This window comes from Durio zibethinus, chromosome 19 (genome assembly GCF_047325235.1).
Source record: "Durio zibethinus cultivar Kanyao isolate XHJ-2024 chromosome 19, ASM4732523v1, whole genome shotgun sequence".
NCBI classification, from domain to species: Eukaryota; Viridiplantae; Streptophyta; class Magnoliopsida; order Malvales; family Malvaceae; genus Durio; species Durio zibethinus.
This window is the reverse complement of record NC_143180.1, coordinates 23,928,114-23,949,403: the sequence shown is the minus strand read 5'-3', so window position 1 is coordinate 23,949,403 and position 21,290 is coordinate 23,928,114. Positions and strand designations below refer to the sequence as shown.

General features: G+C 30.8%; 1 long non-coding RNA gene across 3 annotated transcripts; it reads right to left on the bottom strand.

The window, feature by feature from the left end:
* Positions 1-388: 388 nt before the first annotated feature.
* LOC111310000 (uncharacterized) lies at positions 389-19,392 on the bottom strand. Of its 3 annotated transcripts, XR_016330480.1 has the most exons (5): positions 19,146-19,392; positions 18,372-18,633; positions 8,986-9,069; positions 7,831-7,879; positions 389-669 (listed from the first exon to the last, which is right to left on the bottom strand). It is a non-coding gene; the product is annotated as an uncharacterized LOC111310000 (long non-coding RNA). The 3 variants fall into 3 exon arrangements; XR_016330479.1 differs by lacking the exon at positions 7,831-7,879 and having other exon boundaries at positions 392-669; positions 19,146-19,388; XR_002692499.2 differs by lacking the exon at positions 7,831-7,879 and having other exon boundaries at positions 393-669; positions 19,151-19,387.
* Positions 19,393-21,290: the final 1,898 nt, after the last annotated feature.

The window sequence follows — 21,290 nt, the reverse complement described above, 5'->3', positions numbered from 1 at the left end:
TCATAATATAGCTATCAATAGAACTTTAAATGGTTTGGTTGATCTTTCTATTTTTTTTCTTTAAAAAATTACTACTAAAAGTATAAAATATTGAAGAAAAACTTGAAAATTTGAAAGCTAAAACTGAATCAAAAAACACTTATTTAGGACCTCTGTACTATGGAAACACCATTATGACTATGCAGGATAAACCTTCATCTTCCCAGAACAAAAAAAAAAAAGAACAATTGGACTTCAAATCATATAAATACTTGATAGAAAATTTCAAAATGAAGATGAACAACACTGAGAACTCTAAACAAAGAATTGAATATTTAAAAGAAATTGAAAAGCTTTATAAAGAACATAAAGATCTTTTCAAAAAATTTAACTATCACTACATATTCAACTATGACACAATTAGTTAAAGTAGTGAAAAAGAAGTTGTAGATGATAACTTTGAAATTTTAGCCACTAACCCAGTAACTAAAATTAAAACAAATTCATCTAATGAAGAAATATCTTATGAAGAAACACAACCTTTACCATAACCAGTGGATAGAGGAAAAAGAAAAATAGATGAAGTTTCTAACCCAGAAGCTGATGATCTACTTAGATTCCTAGAATTTCAACAAAATCCTGAATTATATCAATTGGTTGAAACACATCCAGTTGATCCAAATTATTTCCCTAAAAAAGAAGAAATAAAACAAACATCAACGTTGAGCAAAAGCCAAACTAGCCAAACTTAACAACCACTCTCTTCCACAAACATAAATTCGTTAAACAAATGAACTATGGCACAGGGATAAACATATTTAGATTTATCCAAAGTCTCTCTTTTAAAATATGAAAAAATCATAGATGAATGGACACAATCCATGTCTATTGTAGTAACCAACTACAAAGATATTTGAAATAAAGAATGATTTTTAAATTATTTTTGTGGTACATGGTAAGAAGATGCTCTTAAGTTTCTTAAAAAATACTAAACAACTGAGTTAGAAGAATCTCAAAAAATAAAACTTCTTAACTCTTTTACAATCTCTGCTCTTTTAAAACTTCTTACATAAATCATAAAAAATGAAATGTGTGCGATGATGGAAGAAGTTGATGTTAAAATGAAGCTTAATATATTCTTTTTAAGCTTGAACTATGCAACATCCAAAACATGGATGAATTTTCAAAAGGATATCTTAGTGAATATCAACGTTTGGATGAAGAACACTCCAAATTCTGGTTAGAACAATATATTCCAAATTCTGTTACAGTGACTTTTGGTTAAAGAGAAACGAATTAGACAAATTAAGAGTGGTGGATTAAAGAGAAAAAAAGTAGATAAACTAATAGCAGAAACTAGGATAAAAAAAATGAAAGAAGTTTTGAAGGAATCCTCTGCCCTCTAGAGATATCCAAGCTCTATTTATAAAGGAAAAAGTTTAAAACAGTGTCTGATCATTTATCTTTACACTATAGAAGATTTAAATATGTTTGCTACAGTGACTGCTGCAGTGTTTCTGCTATAGTACTTTTGCTATCTATTGGTCTTGGGCTCCAAACATCTTTGTTTGTTTTTATCGACAACTTTAAGAATAGGCTTATTCTGGTGTAAAATAGCTTATCCACCGAATCTATGATCTAGATTATGAAGCTCTTCATTCTTGAGGTTATAGGATAGAAGAGATACTGATCTAGATTTGTTTCACATTTGTCATCCTTATTGGTATTGATAGAGAATTTTTTATGGATGGTCAAGATCTTTCATTTTTGAAAGTTGATGCAGTAGCTTCAAAGCTTCTAGTTCTAATTAATTTTGACATCTTCATGTAGAGCATAGTATTTTAAGATAAAAATTCTTCTGCCATTAGTTCATTTAAAAATTTTTGGATACCTTTGTCTAGTGGCAAGATCAAGCAAAATTTTTGCCTTTTTCATCATTGAAATTTCTATTTGGAATTGATATTGAGAGGGATTGGAGTATTTTTGAATGGCTTTGTTTAAGTCATCTGGATTTTCTAAAGCATCCATTAATGGTTCCAATAGATTGCCAAAATAGATTTTTTATGCTTTTCATATTCAAAGGGTTGATAGAATTTTTCTTGTTGAAAGACTCCAAAGAGACTAGTTATGTGAAAATGAATATAAAAAAACGTTTAGCATATTTGGTCATTTTGTGAAAATGGTGTTTAATGAAGGCAGGGAAGTATTTAATTAGTTCAAAGGAAAATTTTTGAACTAGTATTTCTCCAACAATTCCTAACTCGATACTGGTTATACCGAAACGATCATGATTTAATCTAAATTTGAGTTTGGGGATTTGATCTCCTAATGTTGTGGTAAAATTATAGGTTGCAAAATAGAAATCAAAAAATTTGTCAACTAACAATTTTTCTGTTGATTGAAGGATGTGTAGGTTAATTTGTTGAAATAATTCTTTAGTTAAGAATATTACAGCCTTTTCAAAGAAAAGTATACGATATAATTTTCGTATTTTTAGAGAACTTTGGGATTCAAAATACTTACAAAAGGACAAGAAATTGTTTATTTCTTATATTGAATATTGATTTTCTTCCAGAGCAAAGAAATCTATATCTTGTTATTTTAACAGATTAGATGAAAAAAGACTTTGAAAAACTACTTCTTGAAAATTTTGAAAATTTTCCCTTTTCTAAATTGGGTTGTATTTTGAAAGAGATGAGATTTTCATATATTATTTACTAAATCATAGACTTTTAGTTGAAGTCCAGTATTATAGAAGTCTTTAATTTCTAGATTAGGAACTTGAACTTCTCAAAGAACTTGTTTTGTAGATGAAATAATTTAAGAATAAGACATAGGGGTCCATTGGTTTAGATCTTAAGCATTTTAAAAGAAATCTGGTTGAAATCTCTTATGGTAATATGGCCTTCGTGGAAGCTGATGAGGTAAATATCCATGAGGTTGGTAAATGAATAATCCTGGACTAGGATTATTTTGAAAAAGGTTTGAAGTTGAAGAAGAAGAAAAAACCTTTTTAGTTTGCTTCTTTTGAATAACCCTTCAACCTTTTTAAGTTTGTTGAGGTTTTTTATCTTAATCCAATAAGTCTACTCAGATAATCTGTAAGAAAATTTTTATTTTCATTAAAAAATTCAATAGTAAAATTGTATTGGCAAAAAAAATTATACAATTTTATTCGTCTAGGATTATTATAGTGTTTTTTATTTTTTCAAAAATCATGAACTGATTGATTATCAGTTCTAATTACAAAATTTTCTAGGGCTAAAAAGAAATGAAAATGAAAAACAATAGTTTTAATAGCTAATAGTTCTTTTTCAAGAATAATAAACTTGATTTCATTTGGCTTGAATTTTTTAGAATTATAACCACAAATTAATTCATTTTTTTTATGAAAGGTTTTTGCTTTTAAAACACATCCCCCATGTTTTTCAGTAGCGTCTGTTTCTAAAATTAATACATCTCCTTGTTTAGGAAGATATATTTTAGGAATATCTGTAATTTTTGATTTTATTTGTTTAATAATATCAATATCAAAGTTGTTCCAAGAAAATTCTATATCTTTTCTAAGTTTTTCTTGAAGAATTTTGTCTTTATTAGAAAGATTTTTGAAAAATTATCTTTCATAGTTTAGAAGACCTAAAAATTGTTGTAACTACTTTTTCGTTTCTAGTTGTTTTGGAAATTTTTGTATTTTGACTATAATATGATCTTATAGTTCAAAACCATTGGCAGAAAGTTTTAATCCTAAAAACTTTATTTGAGTTTTTTCTAACTCAATCTTTTTTGGACTGAGTATAATTTCATACTAGATAAATTATTGAGCAATAATATTTATATGTTTTCGATGATCATCAAAATTTTTTGAAAAAACCAAAATGTCATCAATATAAACACAACAAAATTTTTATGTTTTGCAAAAATTTTATCCAGCTACCGTTGAAAAATCTAAGGAGCATTGCAAAGTCCAAATGGCATTACAGTCCATTGATATTATCATGTTGGTGCATTGAAAGCAATCAATGCTTTTGACTCTTCTTTTAGCTTAATCTATCAAAACCTAATTTACAATCAAATTTTAAAAAATATGTAGCATTTTTTGCTAAATTTATCAAAATATATTTTTGATGGATGTAATATTTGTCAAAAACCAAATTTTGATTTAACCTCTTATTGTTGATTACTAGTCAAGGTTTTCCTCTTTTGATTTTTGCATGGTTTTTTACTAAAAATGCAGGGTTTTAATGAGGGCTAGTTATTGTTTCAATTAATCCTTTTAAAAGAAGTTCAAAATTTTGAATTTCAAATTTATCTATATCCTATTTGGTATAGATCATAAGTTTTACTCTAATGATTTTAAAAGGATCTATAAGTTTGAGAAAACAAAAACTAGGACTTATTACCCATACTTTTAAAGGTTCTTCACAGAAATTTTCTTTTAAAACTATATATAACCAGTGTTTTTCACTAATTAGCTTGATTTGAGAATTCATTATTTCTAGTTGAAAATTTTTATCATAGATATTTTAAGGTTCTCTTACTAAATCAATTTTAATGGATTGATTATCCATTGTAAGAAAAATATTATTAGGGTAAATATAAAATGGTAAATATTTTACAAAAAAGTTGTTTCCTAATAGCATGTCACCATGTATATGAGGAAAGCAAAGTATCTTTGGAATTATAAATTTAGTGTTATTGAAATACATAGGGATATTTTTTACCTTGTATCCTATAAGGGTTTCTTTTCCCTCTATTCCTATTACTATTATAAGAGGTTTCATTGGTTTCCATTTGTTTAATGAAAGTGCATTACTACGACAATTGGAAATGGTTGCTCTTGTGTCTAATAGAATATGTAAAGAATAGGGTTTATAATTTTGAAAATGAAATGTTCCTTTAATAAAAGTTAAAAAAAAAAATTGTTTGCTTTTGTATTGCTAAAACTTATAAAATCAGTTTTTAAAATTAAGGATTTTGTTTCTTCAATTCTAGCTTTTCTAAAAGAAGATACAGATTGCAAAACAAAATTCACTATTTGATATTGCAATGTTTGAGAATGGTTATCTTCAGGAAAGATAGGAATTTGAGTACTTGTTGTACTATTGGCTTGAAATCCAGAAAAAGAATTTTTATATGGAGTAGCAAAGGATTATTGACTACTGAAGCTTTCTAAATCATCTTCTTGATTAGAAAATGATGTAGGCAGTACTAATCTAAGATTTGGATTATAAGTACTAGTATTTTTGAAATAAAGATTTTTTCCTAATTAAAAGAATTCTAGAGAATTATTTTAACTCTAAATTTCTTCTTCATTTTCAGTACTAGGTAAAAGCCATCTTGTTGGGATAAATAAATCATCAATATCTATAAATTTAGGTTTGATTTTTATTCAAATTTTTATGGCTAAAAAATTTCAATCAATTTAGGATCTATCTTTTTTATAGATATTGTAGTAGTATTTGTAAACTTGTATATAGTAGTCTAATTTATGGAAAGATCATGAGAGCATATATTTATATTAGAATTTTATGTTTTGATATAAAGACAGACTTTTTTCTATTAAAGAATCAAATATAGAAAGAAAATAATTTGGTTTAACTTTGAAAGCAACAAGTCCAGATGCTAAATTAGATTGGATTCCACTAATTGCAACATTAACTAGATTAGAAAATCTTTGATCCATTAAAACAGGTAAAATAGGAATGTCTTTTCCAGATATATAAAGGGGTTTTATAGTAATAATAATAATACCAATATGTGCATATTTTATCTTAGGATATTTTGTGAGAAAATAGTTGATTTTTTATTAGGAAAACAAAGAAATTTCTATCGATTCTTGTTTAGAATCATTAGCTATAGTATCCCCATATACTTTTTTTATATGGGTTTAAACCATGGGTGAAATATTTTGAAATAATTGATTTTGTAAATCTCATATTTTTTTATGAGCTGTATCTATTTCAATTTTTCTTTAAAAATAGTATGAGTTTTTCTCATAATATTCCTTAAAGAAATGGTTTCTTCTTGAATAGGTTTTGTTGAAGATGTAGATTTTACAAAAGTTGTATCCTAGTTAGATGTAGCTTTATTGACCATAAAAATATATTCATTATCAGAAGAATCAGATTTTGTTTTATAAAATATTGCATAAAGAATTTTTTCAATATCTGATTTTTTTTTGCATAAACAATACAAAGCTCTTGTTGTTCAAGAGTTTTGATCATATTTTTAACATTTCTTCCTTTGTTAGGAAAATTAGAAGCTAAATGATTTTTTTGAAATGACATCTTTAAGGAATATTATGAGAAAAACTTATACTATTTATGAAAAAAAATTGAAACAAATACAACTCATAAAAAAAGATAAGATTTACAAAACCAATTATTTCAAAATATTTCAACCATGGTTTAAATGCCATATAGAAAAAGTTTTTAGCGATACTATAACTAATGATTCTAAACAAGGATCAATAAAAATTCTTTTGTTTTCTCAACAAAAAATCAACTATTTTCTCGTAAAATATCTCAAGATAAAATACGTACATATTGGTATTATTATGATTACTATAAAATCCATTTTTATATCTAAAAAAGACATTCCTATTTTAGTTGTTTTAATGGATCAAAGATTTTCTAATCTAGTTAATGTTATAATTGGAGGAATCCAATCTAATTTAGCATCTAGACTTATTGCTTTAAAAGTTAAACCAAATTATTTTCTTTCTATATTTGATCTTTTAATAGAAAAAAGTCTTTATCTTTGTACAAAACACAAAATTATGATCTAAATATACACTCTCATGATCTTTCCATAAATTGGATTACTATTTACAAGTTTACAAATACTACTACAGTATCTATCAAAAATATAGATCCTAAATTGATTGAAATTTTTAAATCACAAAAATTTGAATCAAAAATCAAACCTAAATTTATGGATATTCGTGATTTATCTATCCCAACAGGATGGCTTTTACCTAATAATGAAAATGAAGAAAAAATTCAAAGTCAAAATAATTCTCTAAATCATGTTTTGTAAAAATTTCATAATATGTCTGGAGCCCAAGACCAGCCGACAAAAGTCACTATAGCAGTCACTGTAGTAGAAACACTACTAAGATATTGCTTATTTACACAATCTATAATAGTCACAAAGCTCTGATACCATTTACAAGATATAAGAAAAAGAAAGAAAAGGAAAGAGTATAAACAAGGATAAGAGGTAGGTTAAAAAAAAAAGTAGACAAACTAAGAGCAGTAGGTTAAAGAGAAAAAAAGTAGACAAACTAAGAGTGGAAACTAGGATAAAGAAAAATAAAGGAAGTTTTGAAGAAAGCCTCTGCCCTCTAGAGAAATCCAAGCTCTATTTATAAAGGAAAAAAGTTTAAAATAATGTCTGATCATTTATCTTTACACTGTAGAAGATTTAAATTTGTTTGCTACAGTGACTACTATCATGTTCTGCTACAGTAACTGCTACAGTGACTTTTATCAGTTAGTTTTAGGCTCCAGACATTTTTATTTGTTTCTATCGATAGCTTTAGGAATAGGCTTATTCTGGTATAGAATAGCTTATCCATCGAATCTATTATTCAGATTATGAAGCTCTTCATCCTTAGGGTTATAAGATAAAAAAGATACTGATCTAAATTTGTTTCACATTTGCCATCATTTTTGGTATTGATAGAGAATTTCTTGTGGATGGTCAAGATCTTCCATTTCTAAAAATTGATACAACAGTTTCAAAGCTTCTAGTTCTTATTCAATTTCGAAATCTTCATGTGAAGCATGGTATTTTAAGTCAAAAATTATTTTGCCATCAGTCCATGCATAAATTTTTAGAAAACTTTACCTGGTGGCAAGATCAAGCAAGGTTTTTTCCTTTTCCATCATTGAAATTCCTGTTTGAAATTGATATTGAAAGGGATTTTAGTAATTTTGAATAACTTTGTTTAAGTCATCTAGATTTTCTAAAGCATCCATTAATGGTTCCAATAGATTGCCAGAATAGATTTTTTGTGCTTCCTATATTTGATAGGGTTGATAGAATCTTTCTCGTTGAAAGACTCCAAGAAGATTGGTTATGTGAAGATGAATATAGAAAAAATGTTTAACATATTTGGTCATTTTGTGAAACTGGTGTTTAATAAAAGCAAAGAAGCCTTTAATTAATTCAAAGGAAAATTTTTGAACTAGAATTTCTCTAACAATTCCTAACTTGATACTGGTTATATTGAAAAGATCATGATTTAATCTGAATTTAAGTTTGGGGATTTGGTCTCCTAATGTTATGGTAAAATTATAAGTGGCAAAATAAAAATCGAAAAATTTGTCAACTAACAATTTTTCTGCTTGTTAAAGGATGTGTAAGTTAATTTGCTGAAATAATTCCTTAGTTAGGAATATTATAGCTTTTTCAAAGAGAAATATATGATATAATTTTCATATTTTTGGAAAATTTTGGGATTCAAAATACTCACAAAGGGATAAGAAATTGTTTATTTCTTGTATTGAATATTGATTTTCTTCCAAAGCAAAGAAATCTATATCTTGTTATTTTAACAGATTATATGAAAAACGACTCTGAAAAGCTGCTTCTTGAAAGTCTTGAAATTTTTTGGCTTGATTAACCCAAAATTCAACTAATTTGGTCATCTTTTTTCTAAATTGGGTTTTATTTTGAGAGAAAGGAGATTTTCAAATATTATTTATCAAATCATAGACTTCTGGTTAAAGTTCAAAATTATAGAAAGTCTTTGATTTATGGATTAGAAACTTGGACTTTTTGAAAGGCTTGTTCTGCAGATAAAACAATTTGAGAATAAAACATAAGGGTACATGGGTTTGGATCTTGAGAATTTTGAAAGAAATCTGGTTGAAATCTCTGATGGTAAAATGGCCTTTATGCAAGCTGATGAGGTAAATATCCATAAGGTTGGTAAATGAATAATCTTGAAATAGGATTATTTTGAAAATAGTTTGAAGTTGAAGAAGAAAAAGAAGAAACCTTTTCAGTTTGCTTCTTTTGAATAACCTTCTAACCTTCTTACTAAGGTTTTTTCCCTTGATCCATTAGGTTTGCTCAAATAATCTGCAAAAAAAAAAATTATTTCCATTAATAAATTCAATAGTAAAATTGTACTGACATAAAAAGATTATACCATTTTATTCGTTTAAGATTATCAAAGAGTTTTCTATTTTTTAAAAAATACGAACTGATTGATTATCAACTCTAATTACAAAATTTTCTAGGGCTAAAAATATATGAAAACGAGAAACAACATTTTTAATAGCTAATAGTTCTTTTTCAAAAATAATATACTTGATTTCATTTGGTTTGAATTTTTCAGAATTATAATCACAAATCAATTCATCTTTTTTATGAAAGGTTTTTGCTTTTAAAACACATCCTTGGTGTTCTTCACTAGCGTCTATTTCTAAAATTAATAAATCTCTTTGTTTAAGAAGATATATTTTAGGAATATTTGTAATTTTTTATTTAATTTGTTTAATAATATCAGTATCAGAGTTGTTCTAAGAAAATTTTATATCTTTTTTGAGTTTTTCTTGAAGAATTTTCTCTTTTTTAGAGAGATTTTTGAAAAATTATCTTCCATAGTTTAGAAGATCTAAAAATTGTTGTACCTGCTTTTTCGTTTTCAGTTGTTCTAGAAATTCTTGTATTTTGACTATAATATGATCTTGTAGTTCAAGACCATTGGCAGAAAATCTTAATCTTAAAAACTTTATTTGAGTTTTTTCTAACTCAATCCTTTTTGGACCAAGTATAATTCCATGCTGGATGAATTCTTGAGCAATAATATTTAAATGTTTTCAATGATCATAAAGATTTTTTGAAAAAACCAAAATGTCATCAATATAGACACAACAAAATTTTTTATGTTTTGCAAAAATTCCATCCATCCATCGTTGCAAAATCTGAGGAGCATTGCAAAGTCCAAATGGCATTACAATCTACTAATAGTTTCTTGTTGGTGCACTGAAGGCAATTAATGCTTTTGACTCTTTTTTTAGCTTAATCTACCAAAACCCTGATTTACAATCAAATTTTAAAAAATATATAGCATTTTTTGCTAAATTTATCAAAACACCTTTTCAAGGGATGTAATATCCGTTAAAAACCAAATTTTGATTTAACATTTTATAGTTGATTACCAATCAAGGTTTGCCTCTTTTGATTTCTGCATGATTTCTTACCAAAAATGTAAGGCTTGAACGAGGGCTAGTTGTTGTTTCAATTAACCTTTTTGAAAGAAGTTCAAAATTTTGAATTTTAAATTCATTTATATCCTATTTGGTATAGATCATGGGTTTTACTCTAATGATTTTAGAAGGATCTATAAGTTTGAGAGAACAAAATCTAGGACTTCGCACCCATAGTTTCAAAGGTTCTTCATAGAAATTTTCTTTTAAAACTATATATAACTAGTGTTTTTCACTGATTAGCTTGATTTGAGAATTCATTGTTTTCGGTTGAAAATTTTTATCACAAATATTTTGAGGTTATTTTACTAAATCGATATTAATAAATTGATTATCCATTGTAAGAAAAATATTATTAGGGTAAATATAAAACGATAAATATTTTATGAAAAAGTTGTTTCCTAATAGCATGTCACCACGCATATGAGGAAAGCAAAGTATCTTTGGAATTATAAATTTAGTGTTATTGAAATATACAGGGTAATTTTGTGCTTTGTATCCTATAAGGGTTTCTTTTCCCTCTATTCCTCCTACTATTATAGGATGTTTTATTGGTTCCCATTTGTCTAATGAAAATGCATTACTACGACAATTGGAGATGGTTGCTGCTATGTCTAATAGAATATGTAAAGAACAATGTTTATAATTTTGAAAACGAAATGTTCCTTCAATAAAAGTAAAAGAGTTGTTTGTTTTTTTATTACCAAAACTTGTAAAATCAGTTTTTAAAATTAAGGATTTTGTTTTTTCAATTCTAGTTTTTCTAGAAAAAGATACTGATTGCAAAACAAAATTGATTGTTTTATATTGTGATGTTTGAGAATGGTTATCTTCAGGAAAGATAGGAATTTGAGTACTTATTATACTATTGGTTTGAAATCCAAAAAAAGAATTTCTATATGGAGTAGCAAAGGATTGTTGACTACTCGAGCTTTCTAAATTATCTTCTTGAATAGAAAATGATATAGGCAGTACTAATCCAAGATTTGGATTATAAGTACTAGTATTTTTTAAATAAAGATTTTTTCCCGATGAGAAGAATTTTAGAGAATTATTTTGACTCTGAATTTCTTCTTAATTTTCAGTACTAGGTAAAAGCCATCTTATTAGGATAGATAAATTACGAATATCCATAAATTTAGGTTTGATTTCATATTCAAATTTTTGTGGTTCAAATATTTCAATCAATTTAGGATCTATCTTTTTTATAGATACTGTAGTAGTATTTGTAAACTCATAGATAACAGTCTAATTTATGGAAAGATCATGAGAACATATTCGTAGATATCAAAATTTTGTGTTCTGATACGAAGACAAAGACTTTTTTTTATTAAAAGACCAAATATAGAAAAAAATAATTTGATTTAACTTTGAAAACAACAAGTCTAGATGCTAAATTGAATTGGATTCCTCCAATTACAGCATTAACTAGATTAAAAAAATTTTGATCCATTAAAACAACTAAAATAGAAATCTCTTTTTCATATATAAAAAGGGATTTTATAGTAATCATAATAATATCAATATGTATGCATTTCATCTTGGTATATTTTGTGAGAAATTAGTTGATTTTTTATTGAGAAAACAAAGGAATTTCTATTGATCCTTGTTTAAAATCATTAGCTATAGTATCGCCAAATACTTTTTGTATATGGTGTTTAAACCATGGTTGAAATATTTTGAAATAATTGATTTTGTAAATCTCATCTTTTTATGAGCTATATTTGTTTCAATTTTTCTTCAGAAATAGTATGAGTTTTTCTCATAATATTCCTTAAAACATCATTTCTTCTTGAACAGGTTTTGTTGAAGTAAATTTCACAGAAGTTGTATCCTGGTTAAATGTAGCTTCATTGACCATAAAAATATATTCATTATCAGAAGAATCAGATTTTGTTTTAGAAAATATTTCATAAAGAATTTGTTCAATATATAATATTTCTTTTGCATAAACAATACAAAGCTCTTGTTGTTCAAGAGTTTTGATCATATTTTTAGTGCTTCTTCCTTTGTTAGGACTATTAAAAGCTAAATGATCTTCTTGATCACAAATAAAATATTTGTATTTTTCTTTTTTCTTGTATTTGAAATTTTTCTTTTTAACAACATATTTCTTTTTAGCAGAAATTTGTTGTTTGTAAGGTTTCCATTTTTTCATAGAATAACATTTCTTTTTAAAACACCTTTTAAATTTTGATGGTTGTTTACAACCAAAATTAAACTCATCTTGCAAAAGTTTCGAACATTGTTTATGACTAAGTTTGCTTTTGGCTTGCTTAGCTACTTGTTGTTTCAAACAGTATTTTATAACTTGATTTTGTATATAATGTATACGACTTCCTAAAATATCGTATAAAGCAATATCGGGATTTATTATACTAGATTTTTCTAATTTACTCTTAAAAAAATAGAATAATTTTGAGAACAACTCATCTCATGGTACTAGGAGTTTATGAAAATATTATTCTAACCAAAATTTGAAATGTTCTTCATCCAAATGCTGATATTTACTAAGATATCTTTTTGAAAATTCATTCTGATTTTGGATGTTTCAGCTTAGAAAGAATATATTGAGCTTCATTATTAGCATCAACTTCTTCCATCATCCCACATATTTCATTTTTTATGATTTGTGTAAAAAGTTTTAAAAGAGAGAGATTGTAGAAAAGTTAAGAGGTTTTGTTTTTTGATATTTTTCTAACTCAGTCGTTTCCCATTTTTTAAGAAACTTAAGAGCATCTCCTTGGCATGTATCATAAAAATAATTTAAAAATCATTCTTTATTTCAAATATTTTTGTAGCTGATTACTACAATAGACATGCAGTATGCCTATTCATATATGGTTTTTTCATATTCTGAATGAGGGACTTTGGATAAATCTAGAGGTAAAACATACGAGTGTAAGGAATAAATCATATCATCAGGGCTTGGAGTGGATCAACACCAAGCGGCAGTAGAGGGTGGTGGCATAATGGAAAAGGACACTAGGGCAACCCACCAGAATCGTAAGGGGAGCAATCTCTCAACGGATAACCAGGCGGTAAATGTGGAAAATGAGATTGGCAGGAAAGGAGTTAATGGGGGAGCTGACTCAATAGAGGATTCTCAGGAGATGCTAAGACGCGAGATTAACGGCTTACAAGCAGATATTGGAAGATTTTCAAATATAGTGCATCTTGATGAGCCTTGATCAAACCCATATGTGTGCTGTGATGGTCAACCCGTGATGGGAGGTGACGTATGACCAAGCAAAGTGACGGGCGGGGGCACGAAGGTATCACCTAGTGGGCCTCACTTAAACCCCCAAGGAAAAGACGATGCTGACAAGCACACAATATCCACGATACATGAAACCATGCAGGACTTTTTAAAACGAACAAGGGAGGTGGGGGCAGCTTCAGATCGGGCGTGTGGGGTGGGCCGTAACCATCCAATTCATGTTAAGGAAACCATGCATGCAGAAGAGTATCAAAAACATAGAGATGGGTCGAGGGTAAATGGATACTGAAAGAAACAAGCCCAGGGTATGGGACAGGTTTCGACGAGTGACACTGTACAACTGGGGAAAAGAAAAGGAGCTGATAAGGTGGATGCAAATGGGGATACGGTTGGGGCAGAGGCACCACAGACAAAGTTTTTTAGGAAAGAAGGAGAATTCCAGCATAAAGGAGAAATCGAAACGGCGGCAACTGGTTTTCAGTCCTGTTGGACACAATGAAGTGCCTACCGTGGGCTTGGGAACCCACAGGCAGTTCGTGTCCTTCAGCAACTGCTGAAAAAAGAAGACTCTTATGTAGTATTCCTTTATGAGATGAAGCTACATTTAAAAAAGTTTGATAGCATAAAACGAAGATGTGGATTGGATGCTTGTTGCGAGGTTAGTTCTAAAAGAAATAGAAGGAGCCTGGCTATGTTATGGAGGGAAGACACCAACCTAAAACTGCTAAGTTACTCATCGAATCACATTGATATGAAGGTACTGGATGGGAATGACAATCGAGGGTGGCGTCTTACAGGGTTCTACAAGGAGTCAGACACAAGGAGAATGGACATATCATGGAGTTTGTTGAGGAACTTAGCTACACAATTGGATAAACCATGGATATGTATTGGAGACTTTAATAAAATTATGTGGCCATAAAAGGAATTGGAGGGAAGGAAGAGAAGGGAAATACAGATGGGAGAGTTTAGGGAAGTGCTGTCAGACGCAGGACTCGAAGATATTGATTTCGATGGCACCTAGTTTACTTGGGAAAGGGGAAATGACAGGACGAACAACGTGCGGGAGAGGCTGGATAGGGGGTGGGAACCCGTGAATGGTTGGAAAACTTTCTGTTCTTCTCATTGTCTCACTTTACTACACCGATTTTTTATCACAAACCTATCTTGGTCAACACCGAAGGAAATAAACCAAAGGGTAGGAGAAGGAAGAAGAAAAGTCGTTTTTAATTTGAAGCTATGTGGGCATTAGATATTAACTATGAAAAAACAGATCCAGTCGGTTTGGAGATGAGACAACCAGACCAGTTTGCAGAACAGGATTGAAGCAACGAGTGAAAAACTGAAAACATGGCATGGAGAGAAGTACTAGAACATGAAGGGCAAAATCAAAGAGCTGCACAGGAATCTTCAATGGGCCGAAAGCCTTCCTATTAGTGATAAGAATCTCTTAAGATAAAGGTCACTAAAAATGAGCTTAATAATATGTTAGACAAGAAGGAAACATTCTGGGCCCAGCGTGCAAGGATTATATGGTTAAGGGAGGGGTACCATAACACATCATTTTTTTAAGCCAAGGCGAAGCAGAGGAGAAGGCACAACATTATCAAGGGCCTTGAGGACAATGATGGTGAATGGTGTGAAGGGGGAGGAAGTGATCCAGAATACTGCTAATAAATGCTTCAGAGAATGGTTCCAATCCCAGGGATGTAATATTACGAATGGTATCATGTAGGCAGTGGAGAATAGTGTCACCATGGAAATGAACGACACACTTGTGGCCGAATTCAGAGAGGATGAAGTGTTCACAGCGCTGAAGCAGATGCACCCTTTAAAGTCACGAGGACCAGAATTCCAGATGGTATGCCAGTACTCTTCTACCAGAAATACTGGTGTATAGTAGGTAAAGATGTGGTCACCTTCTGCTTACAGTTCCTGAATGGGGAGAGAAGACTGAAGGATGTGAATCATACAAACATGATTCTTATCCCAAAAATTAAAGATCCTAAGCAGATTACCCACTTTTGGCCCATCAGGATCTGTAATGTCCTATACAAGATCATCGTAAAGGTCCTTGTAAACAGACTGAAACTAATCCTACCTCAGTGTATTAGCAAATCACAAAGTGCTTTTGTTCCAGGCCAGTTAATAGTTGATAATGTTCTGGTAGCCTATGAACTACTGCATTCCCTGAAGAACAGACAGACAGGTAAGACAGGTTCCTTTGCTTTAAAGCTGGATATAAGCAAGGCATATGATAGGATGAAGTGGTTTTTCTTACAAGCCTGATGGAAAGGTTAGGTTTTTCTCACAAGCCTGATGGTAAGGTTAGGTTTCCATAACAGATAGATATCCCTTATTATGAGATGCATCACATCAGTTTCGAATTCCATAGTTGTTAATGGCTGTGTTACTAACAAGTTCAGACCCTTTATCTCCATATTTGTTCCTGATTTGTAGTGATGGCCTGTCTGCTATGTTATGCAAAGCTCAAAGGGATGGTGTAATTCATGGTGTCCAAGCTAGTTGAAGGGGTCCTTAAATCAGTTACTTGTTGTTTGCCGATGACAGCTTGCTCTTTGCAAGGACAACAAGGAGTGAAGGCGAGAAAGTGAAGGACATGTTACAGTGATATGACGAAGGATCAGGACAAAAAGTCAACTTTGACAAATCTGCTCTTTTTTTTCAGTAAGAACACAAGTGCGGAACATAGGGCGGAGATTCAAGGCATCTTTGGTATTTAGGCCACAACCTGCCCTAAGAAATATTTGGGCTTACCGACTATGGTGGGGAGAGCCAAATTTAGTGCTTTTCGGGAAATCAAGAACAGAGTTAAAGCAAAGACAAATGCATGGGGTAATAGATGCCTATCTTATGAGGGTAAGGAAATCTTTGTCAAGGCAGTGTTCCAAGCAGTTCCTTCTTATGCGATGAACTATTTTCTGTTGCCAAAAGGTGTGTATAGAAGAATCAACAGCATAATTGGTGGACTTTGGTAGAAATAATGAGGTGGAACGAAAGGAATCCATTGGTTAAAATAGGGCGACCTATGTCAATCAAAGAACAAAGAGGGACTAGGATTCAGAGAAATGGAGAAGTTTAATCTAGCAATGCTGGGTAAGCAAGGCTGGAGACTCTAAACCCAGCCGACACAGCTGGTAACACAGCTTTTGAAAGCCAAATATTTCCCTGAGTGTGACTACGTGAATGCAAAATTAGGTACTTCTGCATATCTTATGTGGAGAAGTCTATGGATTGCAAGAGAGTTGGAGGACAAGGGACTTAGGTGGCGTGTGGGAAATAGGGAAAAAATCAGAATCTGGCAGGACAAATGGATCTCAACTTCCCCAAATTTCAAACCACGACAAACTGGAGAAATGGACTTTGATAGCAGAGTGGCTGAACTCATAAACCCTAAGACAAGAACCTAGAAACAAGATGTCATCTCCAACATGTTCACTGAGGAGGGCGGACTGGCCATAAGTGCATTACCTGTTAGTAATGTAGGTTCTGATGACACACGTATGGCATTATGACGACTCGAGGAACTATATGGTAAGGAGTGGTTACAAACTCTCATGTGCTGAAGAAGAAATTGAGACTTCGAACTCAGGCCCACGTGATAATGAAAATGGTGGTTTGTGGAGGAAAATATGGGATGTAAAAGTGCCAAATAAAATTAAAGCGATGGCCCGATGTAATTTCTATGAAATTCTGCCTACTAATCTGAATCTCTCTAAAAGGGGGATTGGACATGGAAAAAGCATGTTTTCGGTGCGGGGCAGAGGAAAAAACGGTTTTTCGTGCACTTAGTAAAAGCCAGAATTTGGGAAGCAATACAATTGGAGCTAGATGAGGAAAACAACTGGTCTGACATGAAGAAATGGTTTAAACACAACTTCAAGGAGAAAACACATGACCTATTACAGCTTTTCATGGTTACAGTTTGGGGTATATGGGGAGAAGGGAATTATGTACTGCATGGGGAAAAGGAGAGGAGTACACATGAGCTGGTTTTTTTTATTAAAAAATACGTTGAGGAGTATAATGCAGCTCAGTTACGGACGAATAGAACCAATGTTGCTCCTCGTGGTTGGACACAACCAAGCATAGGTTAGGTAAAAGTAAACTTTGATGGAGTGTATGACTGCCAGTAAAACAAAGGTGGGCGGAAGCTATGATAAGAGACTCCACGGGTGCGGTTCTAGGGGCTTTATCCTCATGCATTTTATCTGTTATGGATCCTTTTCAGGTGGAAGGAAGGGCAGCAGTAGCAACACTAAAGCTTGTTTCAGAGATGGGGTATAATCGTGTGATATTGGAGGGCGATAGCCTGACTGAGATTAGGAAGCTGAAGGCCAGGCAACCAGACCTCTCGCCGATTGGCTTATTAATAGAGGAGGGGAAACAGTTGTTGGATAGCCTGGAAGGAAGTACTACTGTGCATGTTCATAAGGATGGGAATAACGTGGCACACAACCTGGCAAAATATGGCCTCCACCTAACAGAGGAATAAACTTGGACAGAGGATTATCCCAGTTTTATTATATCCTACCTTCAGTGAGAGTGTATTGATTTCCCTCGATCTGACTGTACTGAAATCATGATCATTAAAATTAAAATGTACTTTATCATTATATCACGCAACTTTTCTCTAATATTGACAAATTAAAAATAAAAAATTATGTATCGATTAAAACTACTATTAGAAATAAGAGCCTCTAAAGATGTTTTAAAGTTGATCACACAACTGTCCGCGCCCTTTAATTTTTATTTAATAAATTAGTATTAACGATCAATGATAAATTATTTAAATTATACCTACTTTAATATAAATATATATATAAAATTATAATTATAATTATAATTCAAAAAAAAAAAAAAAGAGTAAAACATATGAACCTCTATCAACTCAATGCAAAATAATATCAACTTGTGAGAGTACTAACCAAGTTAGTTTTGTAGGATTTGGATGTGAGGCTGAAGGCATCAACCAAGTTAAAGAATCCAAGATATGGATACTTAGTTACTCACTGAGTATGAGTCCATCACCAACATGTCAAATCGCTTCACGTATACGATCAAGAAGATCTAAGATTATATCCCTTTCCAAAATGATGAGATCCCAAGTTCCACATATAATGAAGAGGCCAAAGATCTCAAGGCCTAGCTTGAAGCCAGATAAGTTGATGGAGCAATCTCTCTCCTAACCTATGAGACGAAAATGAAGCATATGATCAAAGAAGCCAATCAAAAAGAAATTAAGGCATTGCTCAAGTTATATATATGTAATGAGGAAGAAGATCGTAGAAGAAAAGTGAGAAAAAGGAAATAAATGATGATGATTTCTCCATGTTTACTTAAAAAAAAAATCATGAGAATATTGAGCAAAGGCCAGGAAAGAAGGATAATCAATTAGCAAGAAGGAAAAAAAAAAAAAAAAAACCCTCATTGTGAACCTAAAATTTACTTCAAATGATTCGTTAATTTTCTTAGAAAGTAGATTAATATTTATAAAATTGAGATTCGATTTTTAACCCTTATTTTTACTTTTTTTTATCTTTACTATATATACTATATATATATATATATATATATGTGTGTGTGTGATTATAATATGCTTAGAATGATAAGAACATACATAAAAACAAATTAAGAAAAAAAGAATGGAATAAAATAATTAAAGATGAAATTAGAAATTAAAACAAGGAATAGACAAGTACTTTACCAACTCTAATAACACATGGTGATAGTGCAGCAGTAGAGCTTGAAACGAAGGAGGAGTTGTGGGAAAGAAGCAATAAAATTGGGGTAGCATAGCAAATCTGCTGTCTAAATGTTCTTTTGGTGAGAAGAGGATGAAATTCGTGGAGTGAAAGAAATTGATAGTCAAAATCATCCCTCACTCTCAGGTTTTGATTGAAACTAAAGTAAAGCTTAGCCATATGGAAGATCACTTGATTTTAATTAAATCAGACGAAAGAAAAATCAAAGCTCACTACTCTCACTTTCTCCGATAATATTATGAGTGGGCCAGAAAAATCATTGAAACAAAAAATATTAGTGGGGCCATTTTTGTCTCAAAAAATATCTCTATATTCTCTTTAATTTTTTTTAATTTTTTTAATTAATCCTTAAATACTTACATGTAAACATCAATTTTTGTCCCAGAATAAAATAAAATAAAATAATAATAATAATATTACAAAATATGAAATAAAAAAAATGCCAAAAATAATACAAAATAAAAAACAAAAAAAAATAAAAATGAAAAATACCCAAAAAAAAAAAACAGAAGACAAAAATTAAGACCCTACCCTCCACACTTAATTACTTCTTCAGTTGACAAACGTCAAATAAAACAAAATTGAATAAAAGAGGCACGGGGCTCGTGTTTATATCCCGTGATCGAGCCCCATGCCTTTCTCTCCAAACGCGTATGGCTGGAGCTCTATAAATAGAGCTCCTAGCGAAGACGTTAAAGAAGAAAAAAAAAAAGAGAGGGAGATTCTGTCAAAAAAAAAAGGGAAAGAAAATCACAAAAAAAAAAAATCAAACAGTCCTTCCCGCAGGGAGGAACCCAGCGCCGAGAGCCCCTACACAAAGAAAAATCAAAGTCAGTTCAAAAAAAAAAATAAAGCCAGAATACAAAAGAAAAAGGGATCGATCGAAACTTCACTAGCAGATCTAGGGAAGTGGGGACGCTTTTTGATGAAAGGGACCTCAGATCTGAACTCAGGAGGTCGAGGGGAACGTTTTGGTATTTTTGGGAATTTTTTGACCACCGTCAACGGCAGTCGGTGACCGGCGAACAGCGGCGGAGGAACGGCCAGTCGACCATCTGCGTTTGGTCGGAGAAAAAAAAAATGAGAGAGAAAAGAAGGTTTTTTTTTTCTGAAGAGTGAAAGGAATGAGGGAAAGAAAAAATTTTAACTTTTATATAAATAGTCAATAGCCAAAACGACGTCGTTTCAATAAACGCCCCAAAACGACGTCGTTTAAACCAAAGAGGATCCGCGCGTTGACCCGAACCCGACTCGAGGTCCGCGCAACTGACCCGTTAACCCGACTTCTCAACGGCTCTAAACCGATTTGACCAGACCGAACCGAACCGCTCTCTGGACCGGCCTGAACCGCTGAACCAACCAAACCGCTCCCAGACCGAACCGAACCGTCGAACCGTCGTTGACCGGTCCAGTTCAGGTTAAAAAAAAAAAATTTTTTTGAATTTTCTATTCTTTTTATATAATATTATCTTTGTTATTTTAAATTTTTTTTATGCATAAATGTTTAAATTTATTATGATAAATATTTAATTGTTATTAATAATAATAATAAAAATGAAAACAATATAAAAGAAAAAAATAATATATTTTAAAAATGTTTAAATAGTAATAATAATAATAAAATAAGCTTTTATTTTCCCTGCCTAAATGTTGGAGGGAATAAAAAAAATACATCTTCAAACAAATAATTTCATCTAGATGTTGGGGAATTATTATTTAAATTTTCATAAAAAATGTATATAAGAAAATTCTAACTAGTTTTCCAAAATTATAAAAATTTTGAACTTGCTTTGAAAGTCTGCCTAGATGATGGAGATTTTTAGAGATGTTCACGTTTTAATTAAACCTCAAACCCTAAACTTAAACCCTAAAATTTTACCCTTAATTTATTTCAAAACTTTAAGAACACTTGTGGAAGTCTCACATGAGATTATTTGTTCCCGAATACTGCCTAAATGATTGGGTATTTAGGAAACTTCATTTCATTAAGTTTTTCACACTGTGTTCTAAATTTATTAATAATAAAATTAAAAAATAAAAAGTATAATAAAATTGGGATCTTAAATATAAACAGTCGCACCT